Raw genomic sequence first — 17,517 nt, 5'->3', positions numbered from 1 at the left:
GAGTTCCACAGCCCTCCAAAGGAAAAAACACAGACTAAGCACCAACACAGAGTTTTGAAGGTTTACTAGGATTTTAAAAGCCAATCTTTGTAGAAAATTGTTAGCCTGCAGGCAGTGGTGCAATCTCTAAAACAAGCTACTTTGTAGTTTACCTTATTGGACTTCTATTTTTTTTTTTTTTGTTCGATTTGAACCTTTAGAGGGGATCTTCTCGTTAATGGGTACATTCTGAGACCATGGGCTAGACTCATTCATTACTTCAACCAGGTTAACACCAGAGGGAATGCACTTCAACCAGAGTGGCATAAGTGGTGAAATGATGACATCTATTCATTTCTTCTGTTGCAGAGTGAAAATAAGACCATTTTACAGTGTAAACAGCATAAACACTGGACTTTGAAATTGGAACTGGGAAAAAAGATCTCCCATTTACAGTATATTACCCCATTTCATAGGAGTAAAGAATAATTTCACAGTCCACCAAAGCAATGAGGAACTGCAGTGAAAATGTGAAAATTAGCAATAAAACACCAGGGTGTTTAGCTATAGTGAAAAAAATCCTAACAAAATTTTCACCTTGTATCTTTGACCACCCAGGAAGTAGCTTTAATTAGTACAAATTGTAGCCTCATGTAATGCGGGGAAAAGTATTTATATCAGAAAAGATACCACACTGTGAAAATTTTCCTCCTGTTTGTTGCAGATTTTAATCCTGTGTGACCATGAAAAAAGTTGTTTATAAAACAGTAACTTGTAAAACCCTAATTAGAAAGTATTTTCACTGAAAGGACATTTGTTTATGTATTAAATTCCACCACGTGTACCAAAACCATTTCTCTCTTCAATGTAGCCTTCTCAAGAAGTGAGACTTGCTCCTCTGTGGTGTTTTACCTTGAGTAATCATTGACACTCCTGCAAAGACAATGTAAATCACTGCTAAATCAAATTATCCACTCAAATAAGACAGCAGTCAAATAAGGCAGTGACTGTTATCATAGCTCCTGTGAAGTCAATAGCACTGTGACAATTTGTGTGAGCAGAAGATCTGCTCCTGAGACTACTTCAGCCACTTGGCATAGCTGTGCCTAACTTCACAGAGGAAAGGAGTCCGATGGTAATCAAACGGCCTGAGACTGACAAGCACCAGAACTTCATGCACAGGCTGCTCAGATAGAGCACGTCCAACACATTTGACTATAGGATGGTTTTGCAGAAGAGGGCATTAATATTTGTTCATGATGGGCTAAATGATGTGTCAAGTGCTGGTATCAACATCTGCCCATCATGACACACTGTATCTCCAGGATCAACAGCTTTTTCAAGAGAGTTACCACAAAGGTGACTGGGAAGAGTTTGGTCCTGAATGATCTTTTTAATTTTTTATTTATTTATTTTTTTAATATACACCTGCTTTTTTTCCAATGAAACAATGAATAACTGATTACTTATCTTCTTTCATGGGGCTCCAGATTGTGTATAAAAAATATTAAGCAATTTAATTTAAAACAAATCGGCCTGAAATCTAGTTCATAAATGATACAGGGCTTTTGATAGCAAGAGATTATATTTGTCTTTTCAGAAGAAAGAAAAAATATGAGGCCCTTAGCATTTATTTACTTTTCAAACTGAAATATAAATAATTAAGTAGTGATAAGACTTCACTTGAACAACATGAAATTTTATAATCTGTTCTTAAGTAAACTGATTGTTAATTGCATATCACGCTAAGGCCTGTCTTTTATGTATTCTATTTGTTATATCTGCTGGTTTTACCTCTTTGAGTTTCCTCTTACACTGTTAAATCTTTTAACACTTAAAATAAGTTTTTGGGTTGGATTTTGTGGGGTTTTTTTGTTGGTTTTTATTTTTTAATAACCACAAAATACCTTTTTGGTCTTCCTGAGACTCCACCAAGTAATATAGCCATAAATAAATTATGAAAAAATAAGCAAACATAATAAAGACAGCTATAGATAGTGTCTAGATCAATACGAACATTAGAGTTTGCTTTCACAGTCTTTTCAAGTCAAAGGAAACCGTTGCCACTCACGCAGAAAATCATTGAGCTTCCACTCCACCATCTTCTTATTAAGAAATTGTCACACAATGTGATGAGAATTTTTTCAGAACTTCAAAGGAAAATTGTACAGCATCGTTCTGTCATGCTCATACATCTTAAGACAAAGTTTTTCACTTTAAAAACATAATGAGGCTTTAAATGTCATTATGATGAAGATGCAAGGGGGAAAATACAATAGAATAAAAGCTTTTCATGCACTTTTTAATCAGGGAATTTTAATAATTATTTAGTGTTTTTAAAAATCAAACAGTCCTTAAAACACTATTTGCCACTCTATCCCAAACCAGATATTCTCTTTTAAGATGTTTTTTCAGTCCAAGGTAGTGTATTCTCCTATAGTTGTTGTGAAAGACCTTCTCCAATATCTAGACATAGAGACTTCTGCATTATCCAGTTGTTTGGGTTTTTTGCTTTTTTCTCTGGAGTAGTTTCATTTCTACCTCTTTCTATGACCTCAATAATGTATTTTCTCATAGCTTTTAAAATGATATATTACTCTTTTCCATACATCTTTGATCCTAAAAGGATGTGGAAGCTCCCTAATCCACCAAAGAAAATCAGCATGTTTAAAACTGAGTACCTATTTAAATTACATACAATATAAGAGGCTTATACAATTCACTTATATCAAATACAAGAGATGAAAACTTTCCAGTATTCCCCAGGCTTATGATAATTATTTGTGTCTATTTGTAATTCTACAATTGCTTTTGCACAAGTAACAGTTCTAAACACAGTTTTGAGCTTTTTAGATTCCACAGAGGAGCCAAAGCCAACAGACAACACTCAGTTAAATAACCAGGCAAACGAAAAAAGCAACAAAACAATAAATAAAACAAGATAGATAGAGGTAGATAGCTCTTTTCCATAAATGGAAAGTTTTCTGAATTACAAGCTGGTAAAAGACACCAATAAAGTGTATGAAATACGTAGCAGAGATTTTATTTTCCATGCTTCTGAAACATCAGAACAACTCAGAAATGTAATCTACCAGGAATATAACCTGAAAAATGGAAATAGGTGCAATGAGAAGAACAAATCCCTTTTAAAAGTCAGCCACCTAATCCTGATCTGTCAACAGCTGATAGATTCATGCCAACTCCCATGCATTTCCAAGACTCAATTTTGTTTATTTTGCCATGATCTATATCAAAGAGTCAAGCCGCTTTAAGGTATAGTTTAGGATGGAAAAGTCTGGAGTCTCATAGTTGTACTGACAACTGGAGGCTGAGAAGGACAAATACTGTATGTGGGTCCATTGTAAAAAAGAAATGAAATTAACATTCAAAGTCTTGAGTGAAAAAACCTGTGAAAAAACATCTCTCTTACTGTGTTTTCCTCATGCTTCCAGAGTGAAAATTCATCTGGAATGTTCCTAAAGTTATAAAAGAAAAGAAATGGTGAAAGCAGAGCAAAGGTAAAGTTAGGAAAAATGGCTGCTATGTAAAAGCTCCTTGTTTTCTATACAAAAATACATAACCCCTACCACAGAGCACTCTTGATGAAAGTACTTTGTTGATTAATGCAAATCAATTACTCACATCACCAAAATTATAATTTACTCATCTCAACAACTGAAAAGAGTAAGATACATTAATTTCTTTAGATGCATTGGAGTCCTAAAGAAGTAAAAGTGGATTTTATTTCAAGATTTCTTTGCAGCCTGAATCATGAATGAGTTTGATGTTCATATGTATTACTATTTTTCCTTTTTGTTTTGTGCTTCTTTAAATTCTTTAGTAGACTCTTATGATCCTGATAGTTTGTGTCCAAAAGCCCAGTGGGCATGTAAGAAAATATCTTTTTTTTTTTTTTTTTTGATACAGACAAGAAATCACACTTACAATTTTAAGTGCACTGCTGTAAAGGACAAAAAAAGGCCTCAGTAAATATCTTTAGCTTCTAAGGAACAAAAACATTTTCCAGCATACCATAGTAAAGATACTGAACTGCTTTAAAATGCAACAGAATAGGGTTTCAATTTGTAATGTGGTGTAGCAGGGGTGCAAGAGAAGCTCACTATAATCACTGTAGTTCTTCAACTACCTTCAGTTGATTTGGGATTAAGAGTTTTGGAGGATTTTTTAATGTCTGGAAGTGCATTGCCAAATACTAATGATACATTTATTATAAATTACTCTTGATTCCTGTAATCGTGAATTCATACCCTACCTCTATTGTGAATAATATGTTAAAGTATTTTGATGGAGTAAGATTACTTCTCATCTTCAGGAGAAACTAGAGCAAGTTCCACAGAGATTTTAATCACAGGGACAGTATCCATATAAATTGCAAAAATCACACCTTTGAGTTTTTCTATATTTTTTACTTCCCAAAAGCATAGGTCGACTGTCTTACTCATCTCCTAAAAAACCTACACTATTTACACTTCTGAGTCTCACACGTATGAGAAGCCACAATACTTATAACCTTGCACAAAGATTAGTCAGTGGAAAAGTGAATGGTGTAGTGCAGTAAAGCTACCCTTGTATTGGTGAACTTGTTGTAATAGTACTGAATCACAGGCATGACTTCTGTTCGGATTCTCTCAGCTTTTACTAGGCACACTAGGTTGATTATTTTAGTTATACGTAAGTCCAGTTAAACTCCATTAAATGTCTATAACAGAATAAGACTGTTAAAAGTTTACTTCAATTACTCTTTCTTCTCTGGACAGCACCTCCCTTGATAGAAAAACACAAAGACATTTATATCTGGCAAATTGAATTATAAGAAATGGCATTATCATATCATGTTAAAATTTCAGACTTCTTTTATGAGTTTTTCTTTCCCCACAAAACTCTTAATGTTCTATTACTAAGTACTGAAATTCTTCCAATACTGAAATTTTCTGTGGCCTCATCAATTTGTTTCTTTAAAAATAATGGAAGATCCTAAGATTTTTTTATCCTATTATCTCAAATATTTTAAGAAGTCCTCTGCTTTAGTTCCTGATCATCTGCAGAAAAGTTTTTGGATCCCGTTTACAGAAAAAAAAAAAAAAAAATCATATCTAGGCTCTTCTATTTCCCCATGTACTAGTAAATTAATTAGTTTGTGTCCCATCACATATTGGACAGACGCTATCACATATATGCTTTAATTAACTCAATATTAATTTATCAGCATTCGCTTGTGTAGGCTATATGATTTTTTTTCCATCAGCATGCTTATGTATTTTATATAAACCTTAACAGAATTATACAAGAATTAGCCAGAAGCCTTTAATTTAATGGCTTATTGGCCTGATTGTCAATAATAGCAAAGTGGGGATGATGCAGAAATAGGATGAATGCTTTTGAGGAAGCATCATTTTCTTAATGTTGTAAAGATACTGTGAGTTCAAGAGATAAGGAAGATTTTTTTAATTTTTATTTGTATTTTCGTTTTATAAATTCTCATTTTTATATTTTTTTCTATTTAAATGAAGTCTGGTAAATGCAAAAATCATGGATTGTAAGCTGTTTAGAGACACTCTCCATCCTTCCTATGACAGAATTAGAGAGGGTAAGATATGGAGGATTTCTGTAAAAAGACCACAAAAAGTCTAAAAGAGGCTGCACATTTTTCTATTCCTTTAAAAACGGCAAAAATGGATGCATGTAAAAATTCAATTCTGTGATATAAAAAATGAATAATCAGAGCCTGCTGAGTGCAAAAATAAATCACTCAATAAGGTTAAAAGAACACTGAATTCTGGGAAACTGATAGAATACAAGCTACAGCACAGATAATCATTAGGCAACGAGAAAGATCTGGCAAGATGTCTGTAACAAAATTAATGCTGATAACTCTGCATCATCAGTTTAGAAGTACAAGTGGGATTCAGGATAAAAAAAGAACCATGTCCTGTTAAGTACTGACAGAATATAATACCATATGTTGAAAAGGACACTATTAATAGGCCAGTCTTTTCTGTGAGATGGAGAAATACAGTTTAACTTACATAAGCTGCAAGATTCAGAGGTTAAAACTTTGCACACTATGAAAACATGAGAGAAATCAGTCTTAATTATTTGCAAGGAATGAAAGCTTAAGTTAAAACACGGTTCCTTAAAACCAATCAACAAATAAAAACTCCATGACTTGGTCCAAATTATAGTTTCTGATTATCTGTCATCTCTCCACCAATTGAGGTGCTTCCTCACCCTTTCAGACAGTCTCATTAATTTTGTAGAGAGTTTGTTTTCTGTGATTGCTCAGCCACTCGGGACAGTTTTCCCTCTGTGTCTTGACAAGTCTCCTCTACCTGCTTTCTTGGTGTTCAGACATAATCTCTCTCTCTGGAAAAATAATTACCCACTACATTTGGATTGCTGGAGGTTTTTTTTCTGTCTTTGCAATTGTGTGACTTCATGCTTGTGTCAATTAACTGAAGAAAAAAGGTATTTATATTATTTACTAATCACTTACAAACTTGCATACAGCGCAGGAGCAATTTCACTTCTTGATTTAAATCCCTAGAACAGCTCCCTTAAAACCAAATCAAAGCAGACACGCCACATTAATGCAGAATATTATTTGACTAGGAAAAATGCAGACATCAGTAAAAGGATGCCTGCATAACGTAAAATCCCGTTAAAAAATCAGTAAGTTATTAGCTCCAAAATTTGTAACCTGCAGACCACTGTCAATCCATTGTCAAACCATATTTACAGTTGTTCCTTCCATTTCTTGCCCTTTAACCTCCCGATATGCAATTCAGGTCCTAAGAGCTCTCTCCTAGCCTCTCTGTTTAAATTAATTCTTTCGAATTCAGCTATAGGCTGGTTCTAATACCCACTACATATAAACTATATTTATTCCCACAACATTTTGGCTAGGAATTATTTTAAGGACGAGAAAGAGAAAAGCAGATGTCCTGCTGCTGGTTCACGCTTCTCATCCTAGAGAAGCCATATTGTTCAACAGTTTGGATTCAACTGAACTGTCCACACTGTTAAGTTAGCCCTATCCATGAGGAATTTCTAGGGAATTCTGCTGCAAAACATAATTATTTGCATGTTTTGTTTTTCAAAGTAATAAAAATAAAATTTCAGTCATATCTTCAAATTGTTTTCATAGCTAATCACTTAAAATACTGTCCCGGTTTGAAGTAAAACCGAACCAATTTTCTGTTCTGTAACTTTACATCCTAGCTAGGCCTCCTCTAACTCTCTGAAATTAACGGCATATTGTGGAGAAAACTGCTCGTTCTCAGAATGATAAGCCCAATGTTTGTGCTCCATGCCAAGGAATGGTATGCAGGGAGGCCCTTGCTTATACTTATTGCTACAACAACCAAGGTCGGCCAATTTCGTTATTTGCCCCCTTAGAGGGTCGGAAACGGGAAAAACGTAGAGGGGTCACATCGGTGGGGAGGAGTGGACAGGACAGGTGACCCAAACCTGACCAACTGGGGTATTCCATCCCATCTGCCCCATGCTCAGTATAAAGGCTGAGGGATCAAAGGGTCAGCCCCTTCCTGCGATGGCCGACGTCCAGAGAGGACTCTGTCTGTTCATCTGCCTTTGATCCCGATCTGTGTGTTCCTGACTCCAGAGCTGGAATCCAGTTCCCATTCGTCACTGAGTCCAGTCTGGGACTTTCCCAGTGCCTGCTGGTGACGTGACTGTCATCCTGGGAGCTTGATACGGTTTTGTATATATTGTATCTATTTCATTATTTTCTTCTTTATTTTTATTTTAATATTAATTCTTCATTAAAGTAGTTTAGTTCATTCTAAACTTCTGAATCTCCTTATCTCTTTCTCCTCCTCTCTCCTCTTTTTGGGGGGGGGAGAAGGGGGGGGAAAGGCCATCTGTCGGTCCGGTTTTGGTAAATTCAGCCGAAACCACGACAAATACCCAAACCTTTATTTTCAGGTACACTTCGTTATCATGTACCCAGCAGAAAAAATAAAAATAAAAGAAACCAGATCAAAACAAGTATCTTCAAACTATAAGAAAAAGCAGCAAGGAAAGGATAACAGAAGGCAGAATACAGCTCCCTGGTCATGGGATTTTTGGAAAAAAAAAAAAAAAAAAATTCATTTCACTAGGACAGAAACCAACAACTGATTTTATACACTCCTCTGAAGTAATCTTTAAGAGTAACAATTTTAACCAGCCTCCCATTTGCAAATGGCATGAGGTGACAATAAACACATATATATAGAAAACTACAGAACTTAGAAAACAAAGAAAACATTTGTCTCCCTCTAACAAAGAAATCCCTACATATTTTACTTAATTCAGAACACTGAAAGCAATCCTGAAGAGACTCAGAGTATGTAATTGTGGACAAAAAAGGCTATTACAGTGTTCAAACTACCCCTTTTTCCCTCTATGGAAACAACTACACTTGTTTCTATCCTAGCTGATGTCAGGCTAATTTCAAAAACTCTCATCAGTGAAGTTTTCAAAACCTTCCTCAAACCTCTAACAGTGCTTAGGCATCCTTACTGTTACAAGATATTTCCTAATGTCTAATCTAAATCTCCCTTGCTGATTTTAGTCTTTATTTGTTATGCCCACAGAAGTTTGGTATTGTCTAGATTGAACAACCGTTGTTCTTTACAGCTTTCCTTGTGGATTACATTTTCTTTAGACATCAGATCACTCTTATAGCTCACCTGTAGTGAACTCTTTTCAGCTTTCTGCTCTGGATTGCCACCAATTGAGCCTCGTCCTTTCAATTATCTAATATCAGAAATCAAATGCATGATCTGTCAACCCAACCTTCGTACAGAAAACCCACAATGGCCAGCATTTCCCTCAAAGGTTAGATTAGAAAAAGAAAATGCACTTCTACGTGTACCACAACCTGTGTTATTATTGCAGATTGATACAAAGGACAAGCTACAAAGACACAGGTCTTGATCACATCAAGTGTGGTATAGCAGTAACACTTTTAATTACTGAAGTGTGCCGATCAGTGAGAGGCTCCAATATATGCACTTTTTCCCAAACAAAAAAATATTTTATGTTTTTTGAAATTAACTGATAGAGAAATCTGGAACACAGGTACTTTTATATATATATTTAGTTTTAATAATGTTTGCCAGATAGGCGAATTTAAGATTATGAATCAATTTCACACAAAGAAAAGGACAGAACATATAGCAAAAGAGAAAAAAAAAAAATTTGCAATGCTTTATGGAATTGTTTTAATGTATACATGTTTACATGTATTACCCACATGCAATTTTGGGGAGACATGTATGTGTATTCTTCAACCAAAGACGTTATTGCAGTTTGCATGTGCTATATGGATGGGATTGCATATACAGTGCAGCTCACACAGCCGTACTTTGCTAATTATACCTAGCAGACTTGTATACTGTGGTAAAAAGGTATCTAACATAAACAAGTATTTTGCAAGGTTAAGTAGGTCTTACCACACTCCGTACTGACTGAGTGAATTGAAAGTTCGGTTGAGTATGTCAACAGGAGTCATCTCTTTGCAGTTCTGACATACCCATGGAAGGATGAATAACTCTAGCGATTATTTATCAGCGCTAGGAGGAGCACCTTCACACATGAGAAGGACTCATTGAAATATATTAGTCAGTTCTCCCCAAGAGTAAAACTAGCAACAGATAAAATGGATTTCTCACTCTGTCAATAAATGCAGTAAATTGGGAAGCACAGGTACTTTGGAGATTCCATCATGTTCACAGTTTCCTTCAGTCCAATTAAATAAGGAATGGCTGGTTCATCCCAAATCTGTTTGTGTTTCTTATTTTAGAAGAAATATTTGCAGTTTACCCAGTCTCCAGAACTGCAGCAAATTGTCAGTATTTTTGTACATACATTTCCTAGTTGCCACAATAAGCCCACTGGACTGGAAATATGCACTTTATTTATATGAGTTGCAGTTTGTTATGTTCCAGTGTTTCCCTGTATTTTAAATACAGTGGACACATTTATCTCAGATTTACAACTATGAAACTTCTTTAACTTAAAACCTCTTTGTTTACATAACAATAAAAGGTGAAGCAGGCCCCTGACCTGTTTTCTGCATATTATATATAATTTTCTTGCCTTCAAGATACTAAATTACTTACCAAGTCTCCCTGTCATTGGCTTAATAAAAAGTTAGAAATTTTCTGTATTTGTGAGTGGGTGCACAAATGTGTTTAATGCAAGACTTTCTGAAGAAGGTGGCAGCCTTACTGAACTCGAGCAAGATATAGATAGATAGATAGATAGATAGATAGATAGATACGTCTGTGTATACATATCTATTCACATCTATAGATATGATATGTATATACATATATAGCTATATCTATGGATACACAAACATATCCCACAATGAATAAAAGACCAGCAATTCACAAGTAGCGCATTATTATGCTACTTTATAGCATATCCCACACTAAAGATTTTTGTTACAAAGTTAAAAAGTTTTCTATTTAAGTGACTTATTTATCTTTTTTTGACTACCTGATAATTCCGCTGTGTCGTTTTACATTAAGCAGAGTTACATGAAAGCTGGGGAGAAAATTGCAAAAACCTATAGAATTATATACATGCAAATACACCTGTGCACAATAAATATGCATGTATATGTTTGTATGAATAATCAAGGAGTAATTTACAAATGAGATATTCCTTGCTACTCAAAGATTTTTGGGGATTTTTTTTTGTTTGTTTGGTTTTGTTTGTTTGTTTGTTTGTTTCCAGAACGTTACAGTGTTTAACAGAGATCAAAACCTTTAAATAGAAACTTAGAATGGACAGAGGCACATCAGGAGTTAAAAGAATTATTGACCAAAGACTTTTATTTTTTTTTTTTTTTAATTATGTTTTTTCCCTCTGCCTCCACAGCTGGAAGAAAACTGCGGAGCCATCATCTTGTTTAAAATGCAGAGAACATAAATACCTATTTTATTTTCTTATTCCTGTTTTCTCAATAACTATAGGTTATTTACTGCACATTTTTTGTCATTGCCATTACCTTTACCTCTCTACTGTAAGTATAGTAATAATCCTGCTTACAGTCCCCATGATGCCCTTCTATTGTACCTATGTATACCTCACTCGGCCTTTCAATTTAATCTTGTACTAATGTTTCCTTTCCAACCCTTCTCATTTTAACTGAGATTGGGAAAAGTTGTTTCTGAAACAGCGATTTAGCTCATTTTCTGGGCCTAGAGGAATATAGTTAACTGATTTATTGCCCTATGGATGTTGTAATTGTTGCAAAACATGATGTATTCCCAGAACAGTGATATCAGTATGTCATTTGGAAAATATGCCTCCCAGCATTTCACTGAAATTAATGAAGCATCATTAAATAGTTGCAGTTCTTAAGCATGTTGTACATTCCAGCATGCAAAGAGTTATTGACAAACTTCAAGATGTCCAGAGGTAATATTTGTCAAATCAAAGCTAAATACAGAGACTGAAAAACGGTTACTTCAAGCATGCAAGTAATTTGGGAATCACCATATAGCTGTGACAAATTATCAGGAAGTCTCCCCCCAAGAAAAATTACAAACACTCACACAATTAAGGTTACTGCTTTCAAAAGACTTCCTTCATAACAAGCAAGCAAAATAAACCCTACAAAACAAAACCAAAAAACCTAGTCCTCTCTAATAACTGTTTATAAGGTTATTTCAGAATGTATATACCCAACTAGAAACAGGTTGTTCTTACTATAACTGTAATTTGCAAAAATTAAAAGACAGGACAACACTTTCAAGATCAGGTAGCAAGCATTTTCAATAGACTCTAAAATTCAGATTTAGATGATTATATAAAACACCTGGTTTAAAAAATATTAAATAGCTTCTATTTAAGCATAATTTTGAAAATTAAGCCACAAGAAATACATTTTCAAAAGCTGGTAAAATTAAATGAGTTGAAAAGTACACTCAAATTTGGGAATCTAATTTTTACCGTATGTTAAATGTTATTCTTGTAATGTAATGTTAGATGAGGTCTCAATTCATACCTCAGTCAAAGTTCATCAGCTGTCCAAAATGCCACATACTACTCTGCAATGTGGCTTGACTACGATCAAGACAGCAGAGTCTTCAAGGAAAATTAGGAACAGGGAGATTTGTGGAACTGTGAACTCATTCATACCCTCTGACAGTATTAAGAAGGAGACCAAGGCTACAAGCTCACCTTTAGAAATGAAACTTAGAAATGAAAACTAACTTCCTAATGATGAAAATGCAATCCTGAACATATAATTTTGATTTAGCCATGTAAATTAAGTGACTCTTCTAAGCAGTTACAATGTACGTGTTACGGGATAGGTTTTAGAAAAAGAGCTTGCTTATCTCATGTGACATAGATTATTTGCCCTTATAATATGAAAAACTTTCTTTTAGTGGTCCATTCTTGGTAGTGGTTGCTGACGCTCTGCACATTATCAGTAATCCCCAAAATAATTACTATTTATGATCTTTATTTTCTGAATCAGTTTATTTACGCAGCGCATAAATGGAGTATGCTCAAGTTTTCATGCCAACAGACCAACATTCCATTATATGTCATATTTTTGTTTACAAGGTACTTACTAGTCCCCATCTGGCTGGTATTCTAAGAAATATTGGAAGCATTAATAGTCTGTCTTTACTTATGCTAGACAAATGGCTAGGAATTTATTGACTGAGACTTTTTTTATTTCATATAATGATCTGTCAATCAAAGTACAAGCAGGCATTCTATTATGGTTACTAAGTACTTCATTAACATTTCATATTACTTACTGCTCTTAAACTACCAGAGCAGCAAACTAACACCTTGAATGGCTATAAACCCAGTAGAAAATGGACATGGTTTATGAGAGAAATAGTAGTAATGAATAAGTGTTGCAGGCAAGTAAATATTGGAGACAAAATATATAAACATAAAATTTTAGATACATATTGGTAAATGGTAAATTTTCATTTTTCTGTTTATGGCATTCAGGATAACTGGGCTTCTTAACATTCTAAGAATGTAGAAAAAAACATAGTTAAATTTCTATAGTGTTTTCTATATCCTACTTTTCTGCATAGATTTCTCACTATCACTCTTTATTAAAGAAGGGAAAAAAATAAAACCATTAAAAAATCTATTTTAATCAGCCAACAGATAACTAGTTAAACAGATGCCACACACCTGAAACAGTCAAAATTTTGTGGATTCTGTATTGATCAGATCGCTAATACCACATGAAGGGAAAGTTTAAAGACAAGAATTCATTATTTTAAATGATAAATAAAAAAACATAAATATCTGCGTAAACCAAATATTCCCATTCGCTACATACTATCAAAAGCAGAAGGCAGAACAATTTTTTGCATGTAGCCTGATGATATTCTGATGAAAATGCGAATAAAACAGTCACCTCAGCAATATTTTCTAGTCAGTTGAGAATAAAGATGCCACCTATATGATAATGTAAATTATCAGCATCTATTTTAAAGGATAATAACAACCACCACCTTATAGCTTCTAATTATTCAGAATCCAAAACATAAGCTTCCAAGCTATACAAAATCATGTCAAAATAGCAATAAAAAGTTAGAAATTTAGAGAACTATCCCTTTTGATGTAAAGTAATATTTGCATAAATTATAATAAAAAATATTACTTTATTTCATTGTTTCATGACAACAGAAAAAAACAAACAACAAACAGAAAAAACACACAAAACTACGTAATGTCATCTCACTTTCTTGTAAGATGCACACTCAGATTATAATGGCAGGTATGAGTCCAAAATACTACTTGGAAACTGGGTGACTATGAAAGAAGTTCTCAGAAGAACTCAGAAATATAAAGCTTGAGGATCTTTATTTCATAAAATTCTACAAATTCTACAAAATAAAGTTCTATAAAATTATTGCCCAGAGAAAACCTTTCACTATACACATGGAACTTATTACTGAAAATCTATGGAGGGGAAAGCAAATCATTCCACAAACAATAAAATCCTTTGGTAAGCATGGTGGCGGTTTTAATTATCTCAGACAGGAGAGTACTATTGTTCAGCTAAGGACTCTCTATTGCCATTTATTTCATTTAGAAGGCACTCATATACCAGGGTGACGGGCAGCAGCCTACAGTAAATAGATTAGAGTAGATTTAATGCTTGCCTTCCCAGTTAAAAGTCTAAGACCTTGTGAAATTGAAAGGGGCTTGGTCCTATATTCTTCTACTCTCAATTAGCTATTCACTGGCTAGCTGACAGCAAAAGGAAGTAAACATCCATCACCTTCAATGGGGAGCCAGAGAAAGAAAAAAAAAAATCTTCATAATGTTCTGACAAAAACAGCAGGGAGAAGGCAGTGTAATTTTGAGACACAAGAATGATACACAAATCCTTGATTTTATCACACAGAGTATCAGCACAGAGAGATATTCACATCTGGTATAAAGGAGAACTACACACTTTTTAATTTACTCTTGAGTCTTAAAAGTTTGAATACCTCCTGCACCATTTTGCAAGCTAAAATGACAGCACTGAACTCTGACCAGAACAAATCCATTTACCTAGTGAAAATGTAGTTGACTGGGAGCATGTAAGTCATCTTAATTTAACTGTAGAATTCAGTAAAGAATGAATGACAACTGTCCAGCACCTCAGCACAATCATAATGATTTTTTGTGTTGAATTAATAGCAATGAAACATGCCTGATTTCAGCAGCTGTTGGAAGCAGTGGGGTTGCTCCAGTCAGAATAAAGAGAGGTTTCCGCCTCCCCAGATAAATGCTTTCAAATCAAACAGTGCGTACCAACAGTCGGCAGTACCCTGCTCTTATGTTAACAGTGATTAATCACATTGCTGATTGGTTCTCAACTATCTTCACTTCTATCCTCACTGTGGACAAGATCACTGAGCTGCTCATTAAAAGAGCTGCACATGAGCTGCAGGAGGGAAGGATGGTGATCCCTGAAGAATTATTATAATCAGTATGAGGCCTTTTCAGCACTTTATATAAGCTTAACTGAGGTCAGGTGTCAGTGATTCCCCACACCTCTCTTGAGGCCAACACCACTTTGCACCCCGCTACCGACAGTACTGCCCAAGTAGCACAATTCAGTTTTATTGGTGGAACATTTGTGGGAACTACAGCATGGAGAAAAAAGATACCTGACTCTATATACTTAATAAGTGGTCTGTAAGTACTGGAATACGTGAATGCAGAAAAATGGATAGGATATGGGCAGATAGTTTCACAGTCATACTAACTGGATAATTTGTCAGAGGCACATCGTTATTTAACCCCTCCTCCACCCCTCTTCCAGTTATTTTAGCCTTCCACAAATTAGGCATCCAATCTAAATTATTCATCCAGTCCACCTCTACAGACAAAAGAGAAAGAGTCCTCAGAAAATAATTCAAACACCAAAAATTAGATGCCCCAGACAGCATGATTCACTCACTCCCTTGAGATGCTTGCATTTCTACATGGACCATAGACAGACCTGGGATGACTAGTTTTGACCTAGCACCTAGCTTCTAGATGGCTAACATTTGTCAGAGAAAACAAATTTCTCTGAAAACAAATTATGATTTCAGTCACTAGATTCTTTCTAGTTGTTGACCAATCTATGTCTATTGCTGTCTCTTGGTCTGCAGGCTTTGGTCAGGTTGTCAGAAGCATTTGCGATATGACTGGACATTAGACCAACCTGACCACATTTGTCCAGTGTAGTGTTGGCTTTAAAGAGACCTTCAAGGATCATTGGTGTCTGTTCTTAGCTGGATTTGTATAAAGCATTGAAAATGCCCTGTATTGACTGAATTAATTTACTTTTCATCGTTCTTCCAAATCACCTTCTTCCCGTTTCTGCTCTCTAATCTGACACATGTATTGGTAGCTCTTAAAATCAGACCTATCACAGCTCATCCACCGCTGTAAGAAACCTGGCTTCTGAAAACTGAAAAAAAAGCTAATCTACCTACAAAATGCTGTGGAGGTCACCTCATTAAAGTTTTGCTCTAAGTTACTGAACAGTAACAAAACAGACAGTTTTAAAGGCATCTGTTACTTAGCCACACATCCTTGTGGATTTTGGTCTCTGTAACTCTTGACAGCTGCTTAAGTCATTACCATATCCTCATCAATGTAATCAGTACCCTAAGGCTGCCCTACCTCTCAAATTCACAATCTGCAATGCTGCTCACTTCAGTGCTTTGGGGCATATTAGCAACTCAAGCTTTTTCTGCTTTGATGTGCATGTTCTGTACCACTGACCCCAAAATATGCAGGTCTAATGAATTGGCTTTAATAGTTTTCTTACCCACTTAAATGTTTTTGTTTTAATTGGCTATACTACCATGTGTCCTGAACTACACTGAAAAGTTCACAGCATAGATGCTAATGGCGCCTTTCTAATTACTGCATAATGAACAAAGGTCTGTCAGAGCAATTTCAGAGGTTAGACTTCACAATTAGGAACCCCATTTTAATAAAAATCAACTTAAAAATTTCACACACTTAATAGAAATAATCTACACCACTAAATAATACTTTTTAAATATCTGGGGTTTTTTTAAATATTTGTATAAATTCTTCTAGTTACACAAAATTACTATTTTCTTCATTCCCTTTTAATCTACCTGCCAAGAGCCACAACCTCAGCTTTATCACATTGTCCCTGAAGTGTACTTAACTTTCATGGATCACCACTCTGGGGCTGAACTTGATTTCTCTTTTCATTTACTTTAGGGAGCATTGATAACTGAGGAGCAGGGTCATGCCATCTACTGGCAGGTTTTACATCCAGGTTTGTATGGAGCAGAATCCAATGATTTGTCTAAGAAAACTCCAATGCTTTTTCAAATTCTACTTTCTTTTTTTTTTTCCATTATTTCCAATTGCATAGGTATCAGTAAAGATATTATTTCTAATGGAGACAGAAAGTGTAGCAGCTGGTCCTATTTCATCCCGTCTGCCACCTGCTTTGCGCATCAATGGCATTAGCTAATACATTTGCATCACTGCTCGCCTGAAGACGCATGATCATGATAACATGGTGAAAGTTTAAGATTAGGGTAGAAGAAAAGGATGGAAGTCCTCCTCATAACGTCAAAAAACTGGATTAGGCATGAGCAAGGTCCAATATCAGCAATCTCCATTATAACATCAGCTTTCTGTTCCCTTTATTCTCCCCATGTTACATTAGGTTTGACAGCTGGGGACTTTAGCAGAATACTCATACACCTGTGTTGCACACATTAGCTATAATTAAAACAACACCTTATGTTAGGATAGTTAGTATGGTTGCATATTTAAATGTTCAGCCACGAGAATATGTGATTTTCAACAAGAAAAAATGTTGGGGCATTTCACTACCATGCCCACTTGAATAAACATTTAGATACAATTTCACAGCAATGCAGTGTGATATCACACTTTTATTCCTAAAAATGTAGCTACAACAACATCCAATTTGCTGCCATAGTTCCACCTGGCCACAAACTTTTTTTTTTTTTTTTA

Source organism: Numenius arquata, chromosome 1 (genome assembly GCF_964106895.1).
Source record: "Numenius arquata chromosome 1, bNumArq3.hap1.1, whole genome shotgun sequence".
NCBI classification, from domain to species: domain Eukaryota; kingdom Metazoa; phylum Chordata; class Aves; order Charadriiformes; family Scolopacidae; genus Numenius; species Numenius arquata.
This window is presented reverse-complemented; position numbering follows the sequence as displayed.